The sequence below is a fragment of the Rhagoletis zephyria genome, unplaced genomic scaffold (assembly GCF_001687245.7).
Source record: "Rhagoletis zephyria isolate East Lansing unplaced genomic scaffold, Rhagoletis_zephyria_1.1 Rzeph_scaffold_04775, whole genome shotgun sequence".
In the NCBI taxonomy this organism is placed as follows: Eukaryota; Metazoa; Arthropoda; class Insecta; order Diptera; family Tephritidae; genus Rhagoletis; species Rhagoletis zephyria.
The window spans coordinates 4179-29664 of NW_016161858.1; the positions used below are offsets into that span (position 1 = coordinate 4179).

The 25486-nt window shown below is 34.3% G+C and overlaps 1 pseudogene; it reads left to right on the forward strand.

The window, feature by feature from the left end:
• Positions 1–409: 409 nt before the first annotated feature.
• LOC108371203 (uncharacterized) overlaps positions 410–25486 on the forward strand; it is a 30800-nt pseudogene continuing 5723 nt past the window's right edge.

Consider the following 25486-nt stretch of genomic DNA (forward strand, 5'->3'; position numbering starts at 1 on the left):
GTTAAGTTAATCATTTATTTTTTGTGAGATGGCAACCCTGTGTTAAAAATATACTTGTATTACAAATTCTTAAAATACCGCTCGTTTGTATTTGATATACCCAGCGCGAGTGGTTAATTGGATCTTTTAAGCAGGTGGTAGATAACCCTATTTATCTAATTTGTGTTATACACATACATATATGGTTCTTAAATATGCACTTCTTAGACGCTCTAGGGCCCATTTGGTCTAAATATTTAGCTGACAACTTTCACCAAATAAATTCCCTGCCCAGTTCCTTCTTTTCTCTGACAGCCAAGTATTTTATTTGCCATCACATTTCACACACCTTCTTTTGGTAACTATTCATTCAACGAAGTAATTTCTTTCTCACCATTCTAATCTTTGTCCTTTTGCACTCTCATTTCAGCACCGTTGATCGCTTGTGGTCCATTACCGAAGATTTGAATATTTTATATAAGGAGAATTGGACACGTCTGGCAGCACAGGAGGTGCAACATTTTCAGGTAAGTGTCGGCAGCGTACGCAAATGAATAGCAAAATATAAAGACATGAACATAAAATCGATGAACTGAAATCGAGGTGAGCTCAAGCACCAAGTAGCATATGCTTTACATATGTACATACATATAAATCCAGGCACACATTGAGCTATGTTTTTTTTTTTTTTTTCAACGGAGGGGGAATCTTCCAAAGATGTTATGCACGATTCGTCATCCTGTCCGCTAAGGGTGCACCTCATTCGGGACCACGCCCAGACTATGTTATCACATAATTCAGGACTTGCGAGACAGCGCGCCTACGTACTAAACCCTTAACTCCGACGTCTGAAGCCTTGTGTTTCGCCTTGCGGGACCGCCGTTAGGTATTACGTCGCAAGGCGCAGCTTTGCCAATTGGCTCTTCACACACGCCTTCCTGGCTTATCTCTCGTTCAGTCTTCTCTTTTCGCTACTGCGCTGTCGTTCTTTCGCTCTTAGCTCCTGGAGGACTATTGCGGACCACGCCTTAATTCTGCTCCACACCGCTTTTGAGTTTATCATTGAGCTATGTACATGTGTGCATATGTATGTATATTTAAAAGCAAACTTACAAGAGCAAGAGTGTCGATTTTGTTGTTGTTGGTGAAACGGCTGGCCCATTACTGGTCATAGTCGTCATTTGCTCGAGTGTCCAGCAGTAGCAAAAAATAAAATAAATATAGAAAAAAATTATTTCACACACACACTCACTTTCACGTGTATGCACCGTTATACATATGTATGTATGCCAGTCATGACTTGCTTGTTATGCTTTGTAATTTATTTAATGGCTGCACAAACATACATATCTTTTCTCATTCACACTACTTTTTGTACTCTTGCGCGCTTACTCTCCTAGCATACATTTACATAATGCACACTAGGAATGTTAATCCCAGGATCCTGGCTTTTTTTAGGTCCCAAAAATCCCAGCATTATTGGCAAATAATTCTGTAGAATTTAATCAGATTCAATTTTTTTACACTTTTATCCTTGAAATTTCGCAATATTTGTTTTTGAAAAAATTATAAACTCGATAAGATCCTATTCGTCCTTGTGAATCCAAAAAATTTTAATTTTTTTAAATTCTAAAGAAATTTCCTCGTTCATTTGGTACCTTTATTTTTATTCTACATTCCGTTGAATTTTTGAAATGAATCATATCTTTGGAATTACAAAGATCTTTAAAATAAATCCCGATGTCAGAGAAAAAAAAATAAAAACGCCACTTTAAATAAAAAAGTAGGTTTCAAACCCATTTATTTATTATTTATTTTTGTGCTAACGACATCCCGAAAATCCCGGGATCGTAAAAAGCGAAAAAATTAACATCCCTAATGCACACACAATCGCACACATTTGCTTTGGCACTATACCTCATTGTTTCTACTCGACTGGCTGCTGTGGTGGCGGCTGCTGCCATTCATACGCTCATCAATGGTGTTTGCTTTGTGATTGCTATCGCACGTGTCCATTGATGTTTGTTTGGTGTTGGTGTTGTTATTGTACGTACCGTATGTTAGAATGCAGCGCGCGTTCCAGCATTTGCACCGACGCTAAGTATCTGTGCGTTGACACACGCACTGGCAACTCATTTCCATTTTCATTTCATTTTCACTCTCATTTCAGAAAAACAAAGAAAGTAGAAATATTCAACGTTCATTGTCTCTAAATACATACAGACATATGTATGTACACATTGAATTATTCATTTGTTGTTGCATAAATATCTACAAAAAATTTTGGCTCATACGCATTTGCTTAGCTTTTCACTTACTAAACTGGTCTCCTTTGCTCACTCTCTCTCTTTCCTCTTTTACGCTTTACTTTGCAGGAGACCCTACTGCGCGCCGTACGTCAATCGAAACTTTATCCACCCGGCGAACAAATGAATCCACCTACACACAAGTGGACTTACGCATCGGCGTTTCTATATTCATTAACATTAATTACAACAATAGGTGAGTACACATAACCTCAAGCAAATCTATTTATCTTATATTCATGTGTAGGTACATATATGAGTCACTATGCTCGCCTAATAATGAGTTTCTTGGGTCATTCTTGGTTTGTTCTTTGATTAGATTTGCATTATTGCGCGTAGGAAATATGTATTCCTATTATTAGCGCTCGGAGGCACACGCACCGGCAGGTTTATCTATTAATTTGTTACTCGTACGTCAGAGTAGTCGGCGGATGATCTTACGAGTGCTTAATTTGCTTTTAAGTGTGGGGAGGCGGGAGAAGAAGGGGAGGGAGGGATGTTGAGTGGTTAGCGTAGGGTCAGATTAATGCCTTAATTATTTGGATGGAGAAAGTTTGGGACGGAAGGAGATTAAATGCCTTAAATACGTTGGGAAAATTATGGTTTTGAAAACGATTGCTGCAAATGAATGTATCGATAAACTAACCGATAACGATATGTATTTGTAAAAGTAAATGCATGTATCGATAGAAAAATATTCGGACAATTTTCGTACGGCAAATTGATAATAGCAGCGATTATTCAATGCCAGGTTAACAGAAATCGGAGGTAAAAGCTCCGTTTAAATACAACGACTGCTTTATCGATAATGATGTTTAACTGGAAAGTCGTCATAACCAGAAATTGAACAACCGGCCTTAACAGCGATATGCGCCAATAACAACATACATTTTTCGATACATTTATCGATAATACTATCGGTTATTTTTCAGTCAAACAGTACACTGTCCTATGAAAATATCGATTACTTCAGTCGATAAGAATATTCTTTAATTTATTCTTTATTCATTTAATTTACATAATCTACTGTCATTATTTGCCTTCTAATAGCAAATACCTATCGTACTGGCAATCAAAATAGGGGGGTTATAACCTTAAAAATATATTGAATATCGATAAGCCTTTAGAAATGCATATTAGTAGTGTATAAAATAACGATTTAAATACCGATATAGATATGTAAATATACCAGTAAAAACATACATACATATATATCAATTCGATAGATGCATCGATAAAGACATCAAATATTAATAACGTAGTATACTATTATATGTGACAATTATGGGTCGTTGATAGAGCTTTCGATAGCTATTTATATTGCTAAATTGATTGAAAATAATATTTTTTATTCGATATATAAATTGATTATTTTTCATTCGTTTTCGTGATGTAATATCGATTACATGTCATAAAAGACCAACTTAGGTCGTTGATAGCAATTTCGAAAAGCATACTCTTAAGTATATCGAAACATATCGTCGATAAATAAATAGATAACTTTTTTCTCTCTTTTAAACCCACGCCATCGTTATCAATTTAATCGATAAATTTTCGGTAATTTTCCTTCTAGGTTTTCTAAATGATAACCTCTTTATATTTCCCAAAGCCCTACAAAACCTCTGAATATGTAATCCTCCAATTCGCAGCTTTAAAAAATATTTGATTTGCTAACTCTAACAAAAAATTGTGAAGCGTATTTTTTTAAAGGAAATTTGAATTATTCCCATCGCCTACCATTATTTTAGCAGACCCGCTAATTCGTGATTTCATGTAACTAGTAACAATTGGAATTTAGCTTCGCACCTACTGCATTTTTCCACTTAAATTGTGGAAATTCGCCGGAATTATGCCTTTCGTGTGGTTGGTTTAATTGCCTTGCCTTTGAAATCTGGTTAAAACCCAATTTACTGCCGAATGACCTCTATTCAAAAGCGGTGGAGTTCTAAGAATATTTAATGGAAAGTGCTATTAATGCGACATGGCACACTCTAGCATCACTGATGCGGATGCTCAAAAGTTATGTATTTGGCGGAGGTGTGCACTATGGCGTATGAGTAATTTTGGACGAGTTTTAAGTAGATATTGAAAAAGAAAAAAAATTGTGTGATATATTAAAACCCCTCATTGTGTGTTGCTAGCATTGAGCTCAGACAAAATTCTCATAGAGTATTTTGAATCTGCACTAAAAAAAAAAAAACTCAACTATTGTAAATCTCTTTAATTGCCTATGAATCGATTACGTACTCTTTTTTTTCGTGCATTTTTATTTCTTGCTTTACATACATATTTATCTACTTGGCAGCCTTGTATTCTACATCACACTCTCTATATATCCACCCTCTTTTGGTTAAGCCGCTCTGCTGTGCTAATACCCTGATTACTTATTTATGGTCACAAGCTTACCTCCTACCAACTATTTAGCTCCTGCGCTTGTACGGCTTATCATGTGCTTAATAGAAAATTATCCGCCCCGTGCTTTATGCGATGCTGCTGCTGCAACTTAGTAACAAAATAATCAGCAAAATAAAAACATTGTGCCATAATACTGAGTGGCCGTAGGTCAAATAAAAAGAAAGAAAAGAATTATATAAAAGCAAACAAAATCACTTTCACATGCCATGGCGAGCGTCAGAGCAAAGTGGTTGGCTGTTTGTTGCTTATTTGGTTCATGTGTAGCAACCGACAACGGCCGACCGACGATGACGACGAAAACAAAGTCAAAACGTGCCTGAGTAGCTGGGTAGGTAAATGAGTATAGGTGAGTAGGTGAGTAGCGCAACAACGGTGTAGACAAAGGCGACACGAATTTGCTGAGATTGCATTTTTAGCTTAATTGATATCAATTTGTGCTTTGCTGGCTGCGCTGAGTAGACTATTAATTTTTTGTATAGTTTTTTACTTTTTTATTTCGATATTGTTTTATTGGTGAAATTATCTAGTACTTTTCTTTTCAAATCCTAAAGGTTGTTGCATAAAATATTTATTTGCAAATGATGGCTCTAACTGTCCTTGCTTAAGAAATTACAAAATTTTTTCTGCTTAGGGGAGTTCAAAATATGTAAATTAGTTGTCGGTTTCCACTGGTTAGAAAAAGTGAAGCATTTTTTTTTTGTCTTAAAAACTGGACGTATGTTTTTGGTCACTCAAAACTTATTTTTTGTCACTTAACAAATGGACAAATGGTTTTTGTCATTTAAACACTGGGCGGAATTTTTTGGTCACTTACAAACTACACTTTTTTTGGCCATTTAAAATTTGAACCAATTTTTCTATGCACTTAAAACATAATATAAATTTGTGGACATTAAAACGCAGGAGTTTTACTTGCGGTCGTTAAGAAGATCATCATAAATTTTTATGGCCACTTAAAAACTGGACATAATTAAAAAAAGAAATAGGAAATAATTTTTTGATAAATTAATAACTAGACATACATTTCCAGGGTGGTTTTTTGGTTCATTTAAAAGCGAACATAAATTTTGATCATTAAAACACAGCTCATCAATTTTTTGTCATTAAGAGGCTGGTCATAAATTTTGTGATCACTTAAAAACTGGACATATTTTTTGGTCCCTTAAAAATTGGTCATAATTTATTTACCTTTAATAATTTAAAACTGGACAAAAATTTCTGATAATACATACAAAAGCAGGGTATAATTTTTTGGCTCATTTAAAGCCATACATAAACTTTTGGTCATTAAAGCGCTGGACATATATTTTTTTTTCATTAAAAATATGTACATAAATTTTTTGTCACTCAAAAATTGGTCATATTATTTTGGAAATTTAAAAATGGAACATGAATTTCTGGTCTCTTAAAATTGAACATCAGTCTTGGTTCACTTAAAAGCTGGACATCATTTTTTGATCACCTAGAAACCGAACATGAATTTCTGGAAAAATTTTTTTTTAATATTTAAAAACTGAATATATAGTTGGGCATTTTCATGCACACTTTGCATGTTTTTTGCACATAGAAATATTTAAGGGGTATTCTCTGAGTCTTGCAAAGCCCTTGCACGGTGCACGGATTGCACGGTTTGCAAAGCTGTCCCATACGAAAACCGGTTTTTACCGTGCAATCCGTGCAATCTGTGCACCATGCAAGGGCTTTGCAAGACTCAGAGAATACCCCTATAGTTCTTCAGATGCGTTCCTAGTCTAAGGCTGTTGTAGCACATAGAAATTTCCCAAAGACGATATGGCAAGATATATATCTGGACCGTTTCGGTTACGAAGACCCGTAGTGGGCGTGTCTTAGTCAAAGCCTATGGCTTTTGTTTATGCAAACTTCAAAGGACACAGAAAAGTGAAAGTTTGTAGTAGAGTAGGGTATTGTGTGGACGCAGAGTAGATTTGTTAACTTCGCGAGCTCTAAATCTAATTCTAAGTTGAACGCGAAATTGCTTTTGGTGGAACGTGGAACGGCGATTCAATGCATGCAGTTTACGTCTAACTTTTGAGGTGGGGGTTTCGAGGTTTTTTTGAGAATAAAATTCATTTTACAAATTTAGATGTAAACTTAATTTTTTACTTACATAAGAAAGGCTTATTTTTAAGAAAATATTTCGGCCATCAGTGACCATAAAATTTATTGTAAAACCAAACAAAAAAAGAAAATCCCTACATTTTAATAATAAAATATTTATTGCTATGTGGAAAGTTTTTTGTGTATTTGCTTGCTGTCTCATCTCCCAACCGCAAATAAATAGCAAATCAAGAAATTGAAAATTGATTTCAACTCAACAATTTACGCTATTTTTCAAACGCGACTGTCTGTTAATGTGACGATGTGTGTGCAGCACGTTTGTGTGTCTTCATCAGCACTTAACTGAGTATTTATGCCCCGCAGTCAAGCGTCAAATTTTTACAACGAACATTTTATTGTAGGCAATAAATCGTTAAATGCTTCGGGGAGCAAATGGAAAGGGGAGCTGTTGAGGAGCGAAAACCTAAATATAAATGAAAAACATGGCAAATGCATTGAAAAAAGTACGAAAATGAAGCACCGAAGTTTTAGATAAAAAAGCGACAGAAAATGAGTTTCAAAAGTAGCAATCATAAAATGTACGAAAAGCTTGCCAATTGAAGCTGAAAGTAATCGAAGAAAACAATCATTGCTGGATTACACAGATGCCTACATACATACATACGTAAATACACAAATAAATTTGAAAAATCGTCCGTTGCATACAAATAGGCGCAAGAGGGTGTCATATGAAGGCTAATGACAGATAATAATAACAATTGAATGGGTAGAGCAAAAAAATGACAACGATGATTTTCGTAGATGTATATAGAATGTATATGAACAGAAAATAATAAGAAAAACGAAAATCTGGCAAAATTTTAGGCGCATTTTATTCCACTATTTTAACAACAAATTGCTCAAAAAAATATCCTAAAAGTGTTAAGGAGTCAAACTTGGATAGAAGGTCGAAATTTTCCGCTATTTGAAATTGAGCCCGAAAGAATTCAACAAAATTCGAACAACAAAAAAAAAAGATTTCACCGCAATGACTGATAGCAGCATAAAAACAAGTCCCTCGTCATGTCAACGCGTCGCCGAGGATATTATTTGAACGCTGCTTCGTTTTTGTTCCTCATTACTACATACATACATACATACATATTTTCATTGTAGTTTTTGCCGCTCGGCAGTTGCATTGCCGTCGATATGTAAGTTTATTGAGGATCATTAAATTGAGCGTTTGCTGACTACCAGCCACCAACCGTAGAAAAGTTTTGCAACAAAAAAAAAATATCGCATAAAAAAAGTTATGTGATTTCTCATAAAATCTGTGCACAACAGCATTCGTTGGAGTAATAAGAACAACAAAAATACTTAAGAAAGCGCGGCAGTGGCCCATTATGGCTCTCTGTATACGCCGGTCGGGTCAAATGTCAAGGGAGAAATTTTGCGCATAAATTGTGTATAAATCTTGGTAAGATCTGAGCGAGCGCAAGACTAAAGATGCCGTGGAGGCAGAGGAGAGCAGAAAATATTTAGTTGGAAGATGAAAAATGGGAATGAGACTAAAAGAAGAGTAAGTGGAGCTTAAAAAATAGTTTTCTGGTTAAATCTGGTGGAGCCAAGAGCCGATGTGGAAGAAGGGTTAAAAAGAAAATAAAATGAAAAACAAACCCGAAAATAAGAGGGAGAAAGAATATCAAATATAAATAAAGAAAAACAGAACGAAACTTATTTCAAAAGGGGAAGGGGTAGAAGGAAAAATGGAATTAGTGGACAAGATCGTTAGAGAGAATAATACTGAGAAAAATAATCAAATAATGAATGAAAAAAAACTTGAAAATGAAAAAGAGATCCATAGTTGATATAAATAAGAGGACATAAATAAAGGTGATGAGAAAAAACTAAAAAAAAAAACAAATTAAGGATAGACAAAAATTTGAAAAGGAAGAATAAAATCGCGCAAGAAAAAGAAAAATAATAAACTGGAAAGTAAGGAAGATAATGAAGAATGCAGAAATACCCGAACAAAAGCTGAGACGAAAGGAGAACATAAAAAAGAATTAATAAAAGAGCGAGATAGGGACATAGAATGGCAAAACCGAAATAGAGACGAGTAGTAAAAATGAAAATGAAGATATAAAGGTAGAGAGTATGAGGGAATGAGAAAATAAAAAAATTAAAAATTGAAAGAGTAAGCAGAAATGGGGAAAGATAGTGAGGGAGAGAGAGAAAATAAAGTACGAAAAAGAGGGAGGCGAAGAGGTAGAGAGTGAAAATAGAATAGGAAATAATTATAGAGACACAGGGAGAAAGTAAAAGAAAACGAAGTGGGGTGAAGAGATATGAGAAAAAAAGTGGAGAAAAAGATAAAAGGTGAAAATAAAGACCACGAAAGATAAAGAGAGACAAAAAAATAATGGGAAACCCCGTAATAAAATAGGAATGACAGTATTGAGATAGAAAAAGCTTAGTAGAGGGAAGGCCTTCAGGAGAGGAACGCAGAAGAAAAAAGCGGGGAGAAATAAAAAAACAGCAAAAGAAAAAGGGAGTGAAAAAGGTAGAGAAACGAAGAGGAAATCTAAAGGTAAAATGAACGAAAAAATTACTTTTTAAACTTGCAATAAGAAAACGTTAAAGACAGAAGGAATAAAATAATAACGATATAAATTAAATGTGAAAAATACTTGATAACTTAAATGTTAAGAAAAAAGCCTCTATAAAAAGTGAAAATTTGGCAATAAAAATAAGCGAAATTAGACAAGCTTAAAACATCTATTCACTCATACATTATTCTATAAAATATACATATGTACATACATTCATTCACGACAACAAGTATTGGCCCAGAGAATTTTTCACAATACGTATATCCCAAAATTTTTATATTTATTTTTCCGCTTATTCTTTACAACAAAAAAATACAAATTAAATTTCCAAACTCTGTGTGTAATCGTCATGCAAATTTTTAACTTCATAATCAGATTTTTTAGAGTATGCTGTTAAGTAAATTTAGGATGAAAAATGCAAGTTTTAAGTTGATAAAAAATCGCGATGATTTTTCTGATTTTTTCTTTTTTGAATGTGCTTTGTATTTTTTCCATACAAAATACTTTTGAAATTTTTGCAAAAATGCATACAAAAATTGCCAAAAATCATCCTTGTGTCCTAGCTTAAAACTTGCATTCTATTATACTAAAATGGGCTACAAAACTGCAAGCTTAAAAAAATCTAAAAAGTCTGATAACAAATTTGGAAATTTGCGGTGAAAATGTATTAAATTTTGCTCAGATTTACACAAAGATAGGAAATTATATTTTTACGATTTTTGTTGTAGTTTGAACTGTGTTATTTTTATAAAAAAAGGAAAAAATTACAATAAAAATTGTTGCGCGTATTGTGAAAAATTCTCTGCGTCAACAATTTCTCGCCGTGAGTGTACATTAGCGTGGTCCAAAATGCACGTGAAAAGATAAAGCCCGATTTTTCATGCTCTCACCCTTTAGGATTGCTCTATATCACAAAAGTATAAAATATAAACAGAGAAACAAAATTTTTCGTTCAAAAAATATTGATCTGCAAGAATTCTATACCATTTGTACGAAAAATTGTTTCCCCTATATGATGCATGGAAAACTTGAGCGCTTTGAGCCACCTACTTATAAATAATTTTTAATTTCAATATTTTTTTAATTTAAATTTTTGGACCACACTAGTGTATTAGGAGATACAAATTCTTAGTAATAGTACTTCAGTTTGCAATTTTAATTTCTTAGCTTTTAGAAAAAAGTACTAGTTTTTGATAATAAAGCAAGAGATTTATTTATGAATGTTTTATGGGAGTGTTTTTTAATTTCAATTTAACATTCTTCATCTCAAATATCATAAATTTTCCGAATACTAAAAATACTCGCGTAATTTGACTATCTTCCTACTCTATCAAATCCTTTCTATTTTCCAATTGATTTGTTACAATTTTATGCTGTCAAAAATTTCATTTCACCTACCATTGCTTTGCTTTCAGTGCTGACTACAGTATCTTCTGTCTGCTTTCCTCTCCTTCTACATGCTCCATTAAAGTCGTAACTGATTTTTCTTAGTCCCACCGGCTATTCACAGCCGCAGTTGTTTCCTACGTAACGGCACTGATAATGCACAAAAATTCTCGAAGCTCCTTCGCGAATCGGTTTGCAAATGGAAAAATGGAAAATTTATTATGTGCCAGCGTCGTGTTANTCAGTTGTTTCCTACAAAACGGCACTGATAATGCACAAAAATTCTCCAAGCTCCTTCGCGAATTGGTTTGCAAATGGAAAAATGGAAAATTTATTATGGGCCAGCGTCGTGTTAAAGTCATAAATTACCAAGATTTGACAATAATTACATACATACATACAGATATACAAAACGGGCAGACGGGCGAGCGGTCGGTTAGCCAGTCGCTGTGTCGTTGAAACAAATAGCCGAACAAATAGATAATGAAACAAAGCAAATTACATTGAAGGATATAAAGAAATACAAACAAAGGTTTGCATAAATTGAATAATAAATAGATTTCGTTCGCATTGAATTATAATTAGCTGGAGATGGGAAATGAAGAAAAAACGGAGTGAGTGGGTGAGAGAGAGAGAGAGAGTTAAAGAAGGGGTTCCATTAGTCAAAAGGCTACGAAGTTAGTGTTGTGAGCAGGGCAGCGGCTGTTCAAGGCGGTGTAGGTGAGAAAGGGCGCAAAGAAATGTTAAAATGGTGTTGGATTTAACTATTTATATTTTTTCTCATTCCTCTTTTTAATTGTCTTCTAATTAAATGTTTTCAATTCATTTCATTTCAACGAACAGAATGGATAGTGTAGCGTAATTTATCAAATAGTCCATTTGTAAAGAGGCATATGTGAACGCGCGAATAGATAAAATCAAAGCGTGTACGCGCCAATACGCAGCTGCTAACCTATTTCCTCTGAAGCTATAAATGTTTTACTTAACTGAGTGAGTTATAATCTCTTGTATCTTGGTTAAAGTTGAAATAAAAGTAGCACACTTTAGTCTAGGTCAGTAAGCGGCTTTTTCAGTTATTCAGTTGTTTACCTACACACACCGCTTCACTTGAATAGGTACACATTTTTCCTCAGATCTGAGCTTATATCTGGAATTTAGGGCATCGGAAAAGTTTCTTTTTCATCTCATATTAAAAAGTGATCAACTTCAAAGAAAAGTGGTGAAAATGGAAAAATCTATTATTTTGGATTTTATTCTATGTTTTATCAAACTAGATGAAATCTATGAGTATGGGTAAAAACCTCTATCCGGAAAACAATTATAGAGACGCCTNGGTCCATTTGTAAAGAGGCATATGTGAACGCGCGAATAGATAAAATCAAAGCGTGTACGCGCCGAATACGCAGCTGCTAACCTATTTCCTCTGAAGCTATAAATGTTTTACTTAACTGAATGAGTTATAATCTCTTGTATCTTGGTTAAAGTTGAAATAAAAGTAGCACACTTTAGTCTAGGTCAGTAAGCGGCTTTTTCAGTTATTCAGTTGTTTACCTACACACACCGCTTCACTTGAATAGGTACACATTTTTCCTCAGATCTGAGCTTATATCTGGAATTTAGGGCATCGGAAAAGTTTCTTTTTCATCTCATATTAAAAAGTGATCAACTTCAAAGAAAAGTGGTGAAAATGGAAAAATCTATTATTTTGGATTTTATTCTATGTTTTATCAAACTAGATGAAATCTATGAGTATGGGTAAAAACCTCTATCCGGAAAACAATTATAGAGACGCCTTAAAAAATCAAGGACATCTCGCTGCTTACCACCTTAATCGCCGGAAAGAACAACTGCCAATCATCACATGGATTGTCTGTCATGCAAATTTTGCAAATCATCCAATTTCAAATATTTTCCATTGAGTTTAGGTCCTGCGAATAGGACGAACTCTGAAAAAATTACGACTTTGCTACGTTATTCTCGTTTTTACAGCCTCTGTAGTGCGAATCGCTGGGTAATTTTGCTGGCATATTCAAGAGAAAGTTGCGAAAATATGCGAAAACTGTTAAAAAGCTTCCGTTATACTTGTTTTGAATTATTTCTAATTTTAGAATGAGGTACAAATTTACTTGCCGGAAAATCTTCTTTGGAACTAAAACGTGACCAGTTTTCATATCTTTGAAGGACTTTAGCAGGACTTGGAATTGACTCTATACGTTTAAGTTTGTCGATAATTTTTGATAAATCGATTTATATCGATACTTAGATGAATATCATAAACAAAAAAATCTGATAACTCAATAAAACTCGATAACTCGACAAACTTCTATAACTATCCATAAATGTGCATTCCCAAATCTTGGTAGCTGAAAAATTTACATATATGTATCGATAAATTCCGGATAACTATATAAATTCCGATACCTCGATTAATTTTTATAGCTCCATGAATTTCCAAATTCATCGCCAAATTTCGATAACTGGTTACACTTTGGTAGCTTGATAGACAGTGAAAATCGATATATGTTTCAATTCAAAAACTTCGATTCGATAAATCGGAAAATTTCGGTAAATCAATAGTCATCGATAACTCGATAAGTTGGAAGAACTCGATACATTATGATAACTAGATAAATATCGTAATTGAGAAATAAGGCCATATCGAAATGGGTTCGATAGAATCGCCAAACGAGCGGTGACAAAATTTATGTTAGCGTATTAATATATAGATTCCCTTATTATTATTAGTTATACTGGCTAAACATTTAGCATTTATTTAAATAAAATATCATTTGGCGAAAAGATAGATAAGTCAACTTTTTAAAAAAATTTTTTATATGGCACTCTTTTCGGCTGTGAATAACAGTCTCGACCAAATAGTCAAGTAAAAAATCAATTTTTTAGTAAGTTTTATGTTAACTCAGTCAAATTTTTAGTTCAAACAAAAAAAAATTAGTCAGACATTTTACCACTGATTGATTCCGCGATTTTCTGATCTCTCATTTTGTCACTAATTCGGTTTCTAATTATTTAAAAAGGCAGTTTTTTAGTCTGCACTCAAACTGGTCACAAAGTGGCTAATATTTTAGCTTAATTTTAACCCATTTTTATTTTTAATTTAAGATTACGTAGTCGACATTTAAACAATCAAGGCCCATTTTTATTAGTTACTAAGTGACTGAGTGATTCGATCGGCTGGAATATTCCTTTAACCTTCCTACTTAGAACTCCTTAGTCGAGAAGTAAATCAGCTCAATTCTTTCGTATAGTCATCACCACACACAACCTCTAACTTTGCCTGGTTAAGTTTGTCATTCCCTTATGCGTTGCATCAGTAAATCTCATGTCGAGTGTAACATTCGCAAAATAATAAATTTTAAATTCACTAAAGCATATCAGTTTTAAATACACATGAGTTGCTGTACTCAACTATGTAAATATAAAGCTCACATTTTAATAGCTTTCACCAATGCTTTGGTGGACAGTAAATAAAAAGCAAAAATTACACACTTCAAAAGTAATTCGAGTTTAAATAACTTACGCAATTCCAAAGAAAAATATTTAAAAATTCTTCGCCACTTGTAAGTCAATTATTCCCTGAAAATTAAAGGCGAAATATGTAAAATACCTTTTATGTCTGTTGGTATCAGTTTGCAGTGAATTTTCGTGTCTAACTGCGCGTAAGAGTGATTGGTCTAGATAAGCACACACACACACACACACGCATTTATTAAGAAAGCAATTTAAGCTGCAAACACAAATTGATTTAATTACAAAGTCATTTAAATCTTGTTAATTGAAATTCTACAATCATTGCACGTGCAGCATCAGCGCTGACGAGTGGTGAATTTTGAGATAATTCACTAGACTTGCAGAATATCAATTAAGAATTGTTATATTTTTATTCGCAATAAGCGTCAAATTAACTCAATTTGTTGAGTTTCTACGTGGAAAATTCACTGAGCTAAAAGAGTCACAGATTTGCAGTTCGCTGTGTAGGATGTTCATAGATTTAGAAATTTTTGGAATGAATACGAGAGTTGGCCTAGAAGTTAGATACCCGAGCGCTGAACTCAGTACTTTGCGATTTTCAATGATTCAACTATGGAATACAGTATACGGCAAATTATCGAATGCTTAAGCCTAGAGGTAAACGGTTCGTGGGAGATATTAGAAACTAACCAAGCCTCTACTGATATGCTACCAGGCGAAATTCCCGATCAGTACATTGCTGCAATAATATGTGTATTAATTTGTTTATGTATCTAAAATCAGAAGTAGACCATATAATCAGCAGAATTTACGTTAAACAAGTAATTTTTAAGCAAAAAAAAACAAAAGCGACTTCAATTCTCATATAAAAGAAGTATAGAAATCGTTTAACGTGGTCCAAAGTTAGGCGGTAACATACATATAAAAAAAATTTGAAAGAAAAAAAATATATATATATATGACAGGGTTTAAACAAAATATGACAGGGTTATGTATGTACATATGTAGGATTATATCGCCCCAAACAAATCAATTACAGAGGCCAACAGAAGTGGAAACAATTTTTTTTTCGGCAAGTGTTAAAACTGTTTTCAACACGCAGGCATACTAGAATTTATTTCGTTTATATTTTTGGCTATTGGCTCGGTTTTACCCAATTTTTTTGGGCCATTTTTGCGAAAGCGTGATTTTCGAATCTCGAATAAACCGAAGTTTTGTTATCGAATAAACCGGCTTTTCCTCTAATTTAAATATTTATGCAACTGCATCTTACATTTCGCTATAAATGGAATTCTATTTTGTATTTTGTTGAAAAGGAGACAAGAAATTTTTTAACAATTTAAACGCTATCAAGCTCACTTAGAAGATTATTTTTTCATGCATATACATACATTCATACCTTGAAGTTACCCACTGGGAAAATAGGTAAGCACCTTGCGAGGTAAGCCATGTTTTCTTTCAGTTTTTAGTACCAAAATTGTCATCATGGCCAATGCATCTACTAGTAAAGGGCAAAATTAACACCTCCGAAGACACATTACGTTGTCAGTTGCAAAATAACGTGCAGCCGAAGTTATTTCCAAGCACCGAACTACTCCGAGCGACTGCTCTGCATTACACGTAACTTACTTTGTAAAGCGGCTCAGAAGTATGTCTGATACCAAATGTACATTCTAAATTCCAACTTACATAAGGCGGCCATGCCTTTGTAAAAGTAAGGGACGTTCGGCAGGGAAATGGTAATGACTGCCAGGTGAAGAGTAAGTTGCTAATAAGGTATTATTACGTGCTCCTAATTCCCACTGGGTATTTCAGAAAACAATTAATGGAAATATGTATGCGTGATTTGGTCTTGATTCAAAGAGAAAATTTAAAAAAAAAAAAACACCTATGTAGATGTTGGGGCTATAGCTGAGTGCACAGCGATCCTTGCTGCCATTAGTTACTTTCCAGGAGGGTCCGGGTTCGAATGCCATTAGACGGACATTTTTTTTAAATTACGAAATAGTATCTGTGAAGTGCTGGACGAAATCGTGTTCAAACGAAAAAATCGCCAAAAATAAATCCATTTTTTTCTCAGTGCTGTTTGAACACAACAAGTTGGCAGTCGAACTCGCATCCAATCGGCTGTTGAGAAAAACATGGAAGAAATACATACATACTTCAATCCATTGCCTACTTTTTCGACTATTCATCGATTTTGGGACCTGCTTTCGCAAAAACCAGTCATTTCGTATTGTTTGTCGGGTGTCATTTTCTATGAGAAAATACTTGTTTTACAATATGAAACGAGAACAAGCTATAAAACACGGCAACTTGAACATGCTATAAGGAAAAAATCAGTTGATCCCAAAACTTTTAAATATTTATTAGATCCAATGCTGCTTCTACTTTGAACTTATTCCATTTATTTCTCTTTTAATAGTTTTATCCATTTCCATCCTTCAATTCTGACTAACTGTAAGTGTTATCCAAGCAAGCGGAAATTATGCAAAACCGTCAAACGGGTTTTCGATTGAAGATTGGAACCTTTTTTAACAGTGTTTTTGGAATAACTCAAAAACCGGGTTTGGAGAAAGTCGAATAATCGAACACCCTACTTGCTACATATGCATATTTCTGTAAAAATGTAAATTAAAAAGTAATCCAGGCCACCTGTTTCTCATACAAGCAACTTAAATAAATGTTAAGCACACTCGGCTTCCTTTCTGTAATTTCTTTGATTAAATGGAATTAAATTTTGATTGCTGTTGTTTCGTTTCCGTTGCCTGTTTCATTTACTTCCCTATTTATTTTTTCCTTTAAATTGCTCGTATTTGTCATTTCAATTTTGCTGCCATTGTGGCCTCTCAAAGCTTACTCCCCTTCTACTGACCAAATTCGCTCAATTCACATTTTTGGGGATAAACATTTCAAGTAGCGGCGTGACAAGCTTGAGCTGCTCTTTTGTACGCTACGCTATTTGCTTGCAACATAGCCAACACTAATACGCTGATATATGTATGTATGTATATACACAGAGGCACTCACCTCGCCCAGCAAATCATATTTACGATTCTCTGTGTGAAATGTGACAAGCCGAGAGCTGCTAAGCAACTGACAGCACGCTGGAGACAACGCGAACGTCGACGCCACCGCCGCGCGCCATTTTAAATCAGAGCAAATGGCCAGATAATAAGCGCCACAACTAAGGGGGACACACGAACAAATACGAACTAGAGGGCTGCATGAATTCATTCAAAACGGCTTACGAATTATTCATATACAAAACGAGTGAATGATTTTGGCTTCAAATTTTTTGAATTTTAGTGAATACCTGTTCTGGTAGAAATATGTGCCGACATAACAATATTCAAACAAGTGACAATAAATTGAATTGGAATAAATGACAATTTAATGATATGAATATCTTTTATTCGTTAATTCACATTCTTCCATTTGAAGGTAGAAAATTTAAAACAAAATGTAAAATTCATATCCTACGAAATTCCAAACGCTGAGTGTGTTAAGTAAAATATTCAAATCTTCCGTACTCTGTTTGCCTGGAAGTTTGAATGAGTTCATGCAGGCCTCTAGTACGAACTGAGTATTTAATTTAGCGGGAAGATACAAAAAACAGGTTGTGTGTATGTGTGTGTTTTTCTGCTGCTGTATAGGCACGCCTTTGAGTTTCTGTCATTTGTGACAGGCGACGCATACAGCAGCAGACATCTGCACGCAAACACACATACCAGGAGATAGGCAGACAGACAGACAGACAGACGGCAGCGCGAGATGTCGACGACATATGTATAAAAAGTAGAGGAAGAAATGCATAAAGGCAAAATCGCAAACGAAAACTAATTAATTAAACTGGCAAACGCAGATGTGGCGCGACAGTGGAAAAATAATAAAAAAATTACAAAAAAAAAACGAACTTAAAAAAGCGTAAAAAATTTGTTGAAATTAAATTAAAAATATAAAGTTACTTTCATGTTACAACAAACGAAAATGTTTTTATGGAGCGCAAGCTGGCTGCCACAACGCTTTAAGGTCTGCAAGTAAGTGTGTGAGAGTGCGTGGGCATGCGTGTAAGCTCAGCACGTGCGTAAATTTCACACACTTGTAGTCACAATGGCACTATTTTTGCTGTCACAACTTACGCCAATTTGTACTGTGGCTATTTTGGTCTGCGAAACGCAAAAAAAAAAAATTACAAAAAAAAACAAACAGAAAATGTGCGGAAATAAAATAATATTTAAATATCAGTGGATAAATGTTTGTGGCATGTTGCGGTTAACTCTTGGTGGCAGCAAGCGCGCACTCGTCATGCACACACCCACACACAATTACATTCCCACCTACTCTAGCGNCCAGTGATCAAAATTTTTGGGTGATTTTTTATTTTATTTTTCTCAAAGGTAAATACATATGTATAATTTAAGGTAAAATTAATGAAATTTTTGAAGTGAAACTTCTTTGCGTTCAGTTGGGAGTAAATGCAAATATCGATGTAACGAAAAAAATACATACATACTCTCAAAGTATTAGAGGCTAAGATTAAGATTGGAATCGAGATGAAGATTGAGGTGAGGTTAACGTTAAGGTTAAGTTTGACACTAAGGTTAAGGTTAAGTTTAAAAATTAATACTTATCGATTTTTAATCGAATTTTACTCATGCTTGTTTGAAAAATGAAACTTTACTTGTTGACCTATATATAATTTTCCTTTGAAATATATGTATTTACCTTCAATTAAAAAAAAAAATCACCCAAAAAGGTTAATCCCAAGAGCAGATATTTTTGTTTGACCACAGGGTCTCGTTTCAGCCCACTATGCGCCACCTTGCCAGCTCAGCGGAGATTCACCTGGCACGCTGGCACACATTTTCGGTATTTGTTTTTTGTTGCTGCTTCTAGCATCTGCCAGCTGGGGCTGATTGCCTGACTGCTAGGCTGTTTATGTGTTCGTTCGGCTGTTTGTGCGCTTCAAAGCTTTTATCAGCATTTTCCAACTTAATTTTTCATGCGATTATCGTTTATTGCCTACAAGCATTATCAATTATTGTCTTTTTCGCTTAACGCAAATGATTTTTTTATCAGATGATTGCCCGTACTATACGTTTATAAAATATATGTATATGTATATACTTTGTACCTCTCTGTTTTCTGTAATCCTCTCAATACACGTATTTAAGTGGATTTTGTTTTAAAACTCAAGCAAGTTACTAACAGCGAGTTTTTGCTATGCTGCAAAAATTTAATTGACAGTCAAAACAAAAAATCCATCAACTAATACCAAACCTTACGTTCGCATGAATAACGTATGTATAGCATGGACAAGACATTTTCTTATCAATTTTAGAGATTCGCGTTTAAAACTTTAAAAATGTAAAATTTTGAAAGAAAACTTTTTGAAATGTCTGAACAAAATCCAGAATATATTACATACAATTTAAATAAATGTAAATAAAAGTATACAAAAAATTGAAATTATCGATATGAAAAAATAAAACCGAAAAATATAAAAAAAAACTAAAAATTTCAGATATTTTTTATTTTTTGAGAAAAAGATTGTTAATTTTTGTTTTACATACATATGTAATTTATATTTTAGAGTAGATTTGCGTTTAAATTTTAATGTCGATATTAGAAAACAAACTGAAAATTTTTTGAAGAAAATTTAGAAAAAATACTATATAAAAAATTAAAAAAAAATAAATGATTTAATAAAATTAAATAGGTTAGCGAAATTCGAAAACAAATCCGAAAAAAATATAAAAAAATACTTAAAAATAGAGCTTCTCATTTTTTTATTTGAGAAAAAATGCCATGTTACTTATTTTTTTATATAATTTTTTTTTACCGAAAATTTAAAACTTTAACCCACTGTGGCGATGGTTGAGGCGATGGCATAGTTCGGTTGATTGTCCACATCCACAAAATTTCTTTAAAAGCGAGTTCATAACGCTCTAAGTCTAAGTCATTTAAAGATGAAATATTGATTTTAGGCTTGTCACAAAAAGCTGTAGGTTGGCTCCTCAAATTAGGTCGAATTAGATGGCTTAGTTTTTGTGTAATAATTAATAAGAAGAATTGCTTGCTAGCTTGCACTGAGATCGAAAATGTACTTTCGGAGATATTTTTACATTTTTCCTGATTTTTTTTAGTTTCCCGGAGTGCCCGTGATTTAAAAAAATATTCTTGATTTCTCAGAATGTTTTTCGGAATAATTTTGGTCTTTTCGAAACTACCTGTTATTTTTCGGAGAATCCGAAGTTTTTCTCTAACTTTTCCGAACTTTCCTGTTTTTTCTTCAATACTTTTCCATAATATTTCATATTTTGTTTTTGAAATGTCCAGATTTTTTCAGATATTTTTTTTTGAAGTTTTCCTGCAATTCCTGGAGTAGCCTTATTTTGTTTTATCCACATCAGTTTTGGTTTAATTCTTTAAAAATGTTACGATTTTTATAGAGAACAATTCATTATTTTCAAGATTTTAATTTTCGGAATCTTTTGTAACGTATTCATAGTGTTTTAACCTTTGGAAATTTTTTAGGTTTGTTTGTTCTAACGTTTTTCAAGACCTTTGAAAGCTTTTAATTTTGTTGTTTTAGTTTTATCAGATTTTTTGGGCTTCTTCGAAATCTCTTTAATATCCTGAAATTAGTCAGAGTCGTTCGAGGCTTTTTATCCTTAAGTTTTGCCACGACTTTATGAAAAATAAATGATTCGAGATTTTTGTAGGGATTTTCTAAACAATTTTTCTGAATTTCGCGAAATTTTTTGAAATTTGTCACGACCTCTAGTCCAATTTTCAGAGCTTTTTAGCAGTTTCGGAATCCTTTCGAGGACTTTTAAAATTGTCACAGGATGTTCGGGAATTTTTTGGGATTTGTGTGAGATATTTTGAAAATTTTTTGTAATTTTTTCAAAATTTTATGTTTGAATATATCATACATACATATAAACTTAAGGCAGAACTTAAGAAAAATTGCCTAACTTCAACATTTTTGGTCTGATTTCGTTAAGTGAGATTATTTGCACATAAATGGTGAATTTTCACTGCCGCACCGTGGGATTATCGTTTTTTTGCGAAATCATTTTTGTGCTGAATCAGCTTAATTGCTTTTATCTACATTCTATACACCCAGAGTGCTATCGAAAAATGTGTTCTCATGAAATTCATATTCCGAAAGGAATTTTTATTGACCTCATTTTAAAAGATCATGTTTTTGTGCGAAATACAATTCACTCCTTTCAATTTCTTACACACTTGTTTTACACATTTGCCCAACTACTGCCGCCACACTTCATTTCGTCATGCACTTACGATTCATATTTCATAACTAACACTCTCACTCTCGCACATAACTGAAAATGAAATACAAAAAATTCCATTAGCCATAATTGCACTGTGCCGCACATTTCAACTCCAACTGCCAGGCAGCCAGTCAGCACCAATGCCGCAACAAACAGACAGCTAGCTACACGGGCGTATACGAGACATTGTTGCTATTGTTGTTGTTGTGATTGTTGTTGTACTCACTACACTTAACAACTGCTGCTGCATACTACCCATATTTCTAATTTGCATTTATCACAAGATTCTGGTATCTAATATCCTGTTCAGCTCATATCCTGCGGCAGGAGCAAACTAGCAACAGCAGTGCTGAGAAATCCAACTAATAATACAATCGGTGACAAGTACATTTGTGGCAGTGTTGCTACTCGTAGTTGTTGGATTTGTATTCGTAGTTGTTTTAGTTGAATTTGATAAAGGCAATGGATAATTTTGGATAGTGGAAAGGGTAGAAAAAGAGAGCGAGGGTAAGCAGTGCTTTAGTGGAAAGATTGCTGGCAAGTGTAGAGAAGTTAACTGTAATGCAGCAAATAAATGCAAAAATATAAGCCGGGGTGTGTGTTGTTGCTGCAGCACTATGTACATTCGGTTGTAAATTCAAATCAGCGACATTCGTCCTGATCTTTGTTTATCGCACACACTCGAGCTTAGGGAGCGTCTTTGCAAGTGTACGTATGTATGTATGTGTGGGACTGACTCAATTTGGCAATGACTGTTGTAAGCACGCAACACTTGCACCCATAACTATCTACATAATAAATTCACTCACATTTCTATATACTATATATTTGCAATATTTGTATGTATACAGTACGTGGAGAGTAAGTAGTAAAAGTCTTAGCAACTTGTTTATGCACATGACCTTTGCATTGTTACGTGCAACAGACACATAAGCGCACTCTCAGCACACACACACACACACGCACACACTCGTATGTGCTCCCTTCACTGCATAGCACACTTTAAGCTCAGTTAAACATAAGTTGAAGCCAAGCATTAACTCAGGGCATGGCAAGGCAACGCAAGGCAACGCAAGACAAAGCACTCACTCACTTCAAATTCAGTTACAAATTGCAATTGCATCAAGAGTTAGCTTCGCCCAACCACTTGGAATTGCAAATTTGCACCCGAAACTTAGTGCTGAGCCGTAAGCAGGAGAAGGCGAAAGCGAAAGCGAAGAAGAGGCATGGGGAGGGGGGGAGGGGGGGGATTGGGGAGCAGCAAGTAAAAAATAGCTGCAGCTGCTACAGCTGCACTGTCGTATGCCAGGCGACATTAGAAATGTTAATTTTAAGCAGACAATGCGAAAATGTGCGAAAATAGTTTGTTGTGTGAAGAGGTAATTTTATGGTATGGATTGAGTTGAGCGTGGGTAGGTAGGTAGGCGGCGAACAAATGTTGCTCATATGCTGCGCAATTTGTTTTTGTTTTTTTTTGGAATAATGGCAATGGCAAGCAAATAGTTTCAGAAAGCAAAGAATGTGTGTTTTCAAGGGGAAGAGCGCTGCTTTTACTTCTCCAAATGAGTGTTGTGTTGGCGGAAAATGAGTTATTTTGTATGGAAATTATTCATACGTCATGTGGGCACATGCAGAAGTTTTCCACACAATACTTACAGTATTTGACTACACTCGAACAACATTTTGATAACTTGCTGATGGGGTGAAAAACTTTTTTGTTTACTTAGATCCTTAAATGACAGTTTGAAATAAAATTTTGGTAGACCGACGAACTTGTTTTTTTTTTAATAAAAAAAGTACCATAAATGAAAACAAAAATTTACATTAAAATATATTTATATTTAGCCCTTAGAAAGAAAGCAATTATCTAACACTCAAATCTTATATTTTACTTAAGAGCTTGTGGCACTGAAAGGGTTAAGTTAAAAGTTACTCATAAGCCATAATATCCATATAAGAGGCTATGGAAAACTATTTAATTTTTGAGTATCTTTTACAATACTGATAAGTACTTGTGTAACTTCTATTGGTTCTGGATTATTTAAAGTATCGTCAGTGCATTCTGGGAAGTGGTTATCCAATAGTAATTTGACGGTTTCGCAACTTAAGTCAATCCAGGACCTATCATCCTTTTGAATATAGCAGTGTGCTGTAGCTGATTTTGCAAGCACTTTTTGGAGCCTTGAGGCTTTAAATGTAGCCTCTAGCCCGATACAGAAATCAATTCATTGCAGTAGCATTCAAATTAGTTCTGATTAAAATACAGGTTCGGGGCTGTCCCTACCTTGAGCACTAAATGTTGTGTACTTTGGGGTGTGAAAGCCACAGCTCCTATCGCTAGTGATTCATGGATCTTGGACCAAAGCAATGTCTACTTCGCTTGAGTACAAGTGAAGCAGATGGAGGTTTATCTGTACAACCTTAAATCTCATGCATCTCGCCTCTCTATTATCGTCGCATCAGCGTAGGGTTAATTGTTAATGTAAAGTATTTGCTTGGAGTTTCACCTACTTTCAGTTCTTTGGAACTACATTCATACATACATAAACTGTCACAGATATTACTCACACGCAGGGGCGCACCCAGGAATATATTTTAGGGGGGGTTTTATATTTCTGAAGATATATCACCGGAAAATACTGAAAATTTTCTTCAGATAATACGCTCTTTAAAATATATTTATGCAAGTTTTATGTACAGTATGTAATAAATAAATAAACGTTTTAAAATTCATAAACTGCACTTTATTTACATAAGATTAACAGAACTCAAACACTTTTAACTGACTTCAAAAAAGGGGAGGTTATCAATTCGCCGGAATACGTAACTTTGGACCACGTGAACCGATTTCAATAATCATTTTTTTGTAGAAAGATGGTACCTCAAGGTTCGTCCCGTAACTTGGTTTAGAGATCCGATGATTGGATATTGAAGAAATTAACGGTACCCCTAAATTTGAATATAAGAATTGAATTGTGTTCTTTCCTTAAAAATTACTTGTTTAATAAAAAGTGCTATAAACTCAGGATGCGCTCAACTTTCAAAAGTACCTAAGAAAAAATTGTAAATAAGACTCAGTAAAAATAAATTTATTGATTCCATGAATTTTTGCACTTTTATGTTCCTTTTTTCGATTTCTGGTTTCTGGCTTTCGATAGAGATGGTGATTTTTCATGATTTCTAATTTTTTTTTAATATTTCGAATACCGAAAAAAATAACTGAACTCTCGAGAAAAACCAAAAATTCATATAAAACGACGGACGAGAAATGAAAAAGAAATTTTCTTCTACCAAAATTTCTTAAATCAGTTTGCAGCTCTCAAGAAAAAAATGCTCGTATATTCATTTCCTCATGAAAATTTACAGCAAAAGCAAAGCGCTTTTTCAAGCAACAGAAATTATAATAAATATTTCTTATAATTTCCTTGAGAGCTGGATTCTTAGCTTTAAGATACAGTTTGTATTTGAGGTTATTAGCTTTAGGGGGGGTTTGAACCCCAAAACCCACCCCTTGTGTGCGCTAATGCTCATACGCCCTAGCTTCCTTAGCGTAATGTTATTCTAGTGCGCATCTTAACTTCGATAATTGCCTGACAATCGACCGCCAAGTGCGTTAAAGCTTTGCTTAACACCACGCAAGATACTGTTTTATTATGAATGTGTACCTATGTGTGAGCGCCTACACGCATAAGTATCTATGTATGTATATCTGCATACGACCTGTACAAACTAGAGTTCAACTGCCATTTACTATGATCCAGCATAATCACAGCACGGAACAAATTAACAATTTAACAGGATTTATGCCCATCGAACGTGTTTAACTGTCACGAGCATGGCATGCGAATGCGCTACTTATACCCGCCCTCACACACGCACACACACACACACACACACACACACACGGCCCATCCTTAAATACATTCCCAAATGTTCG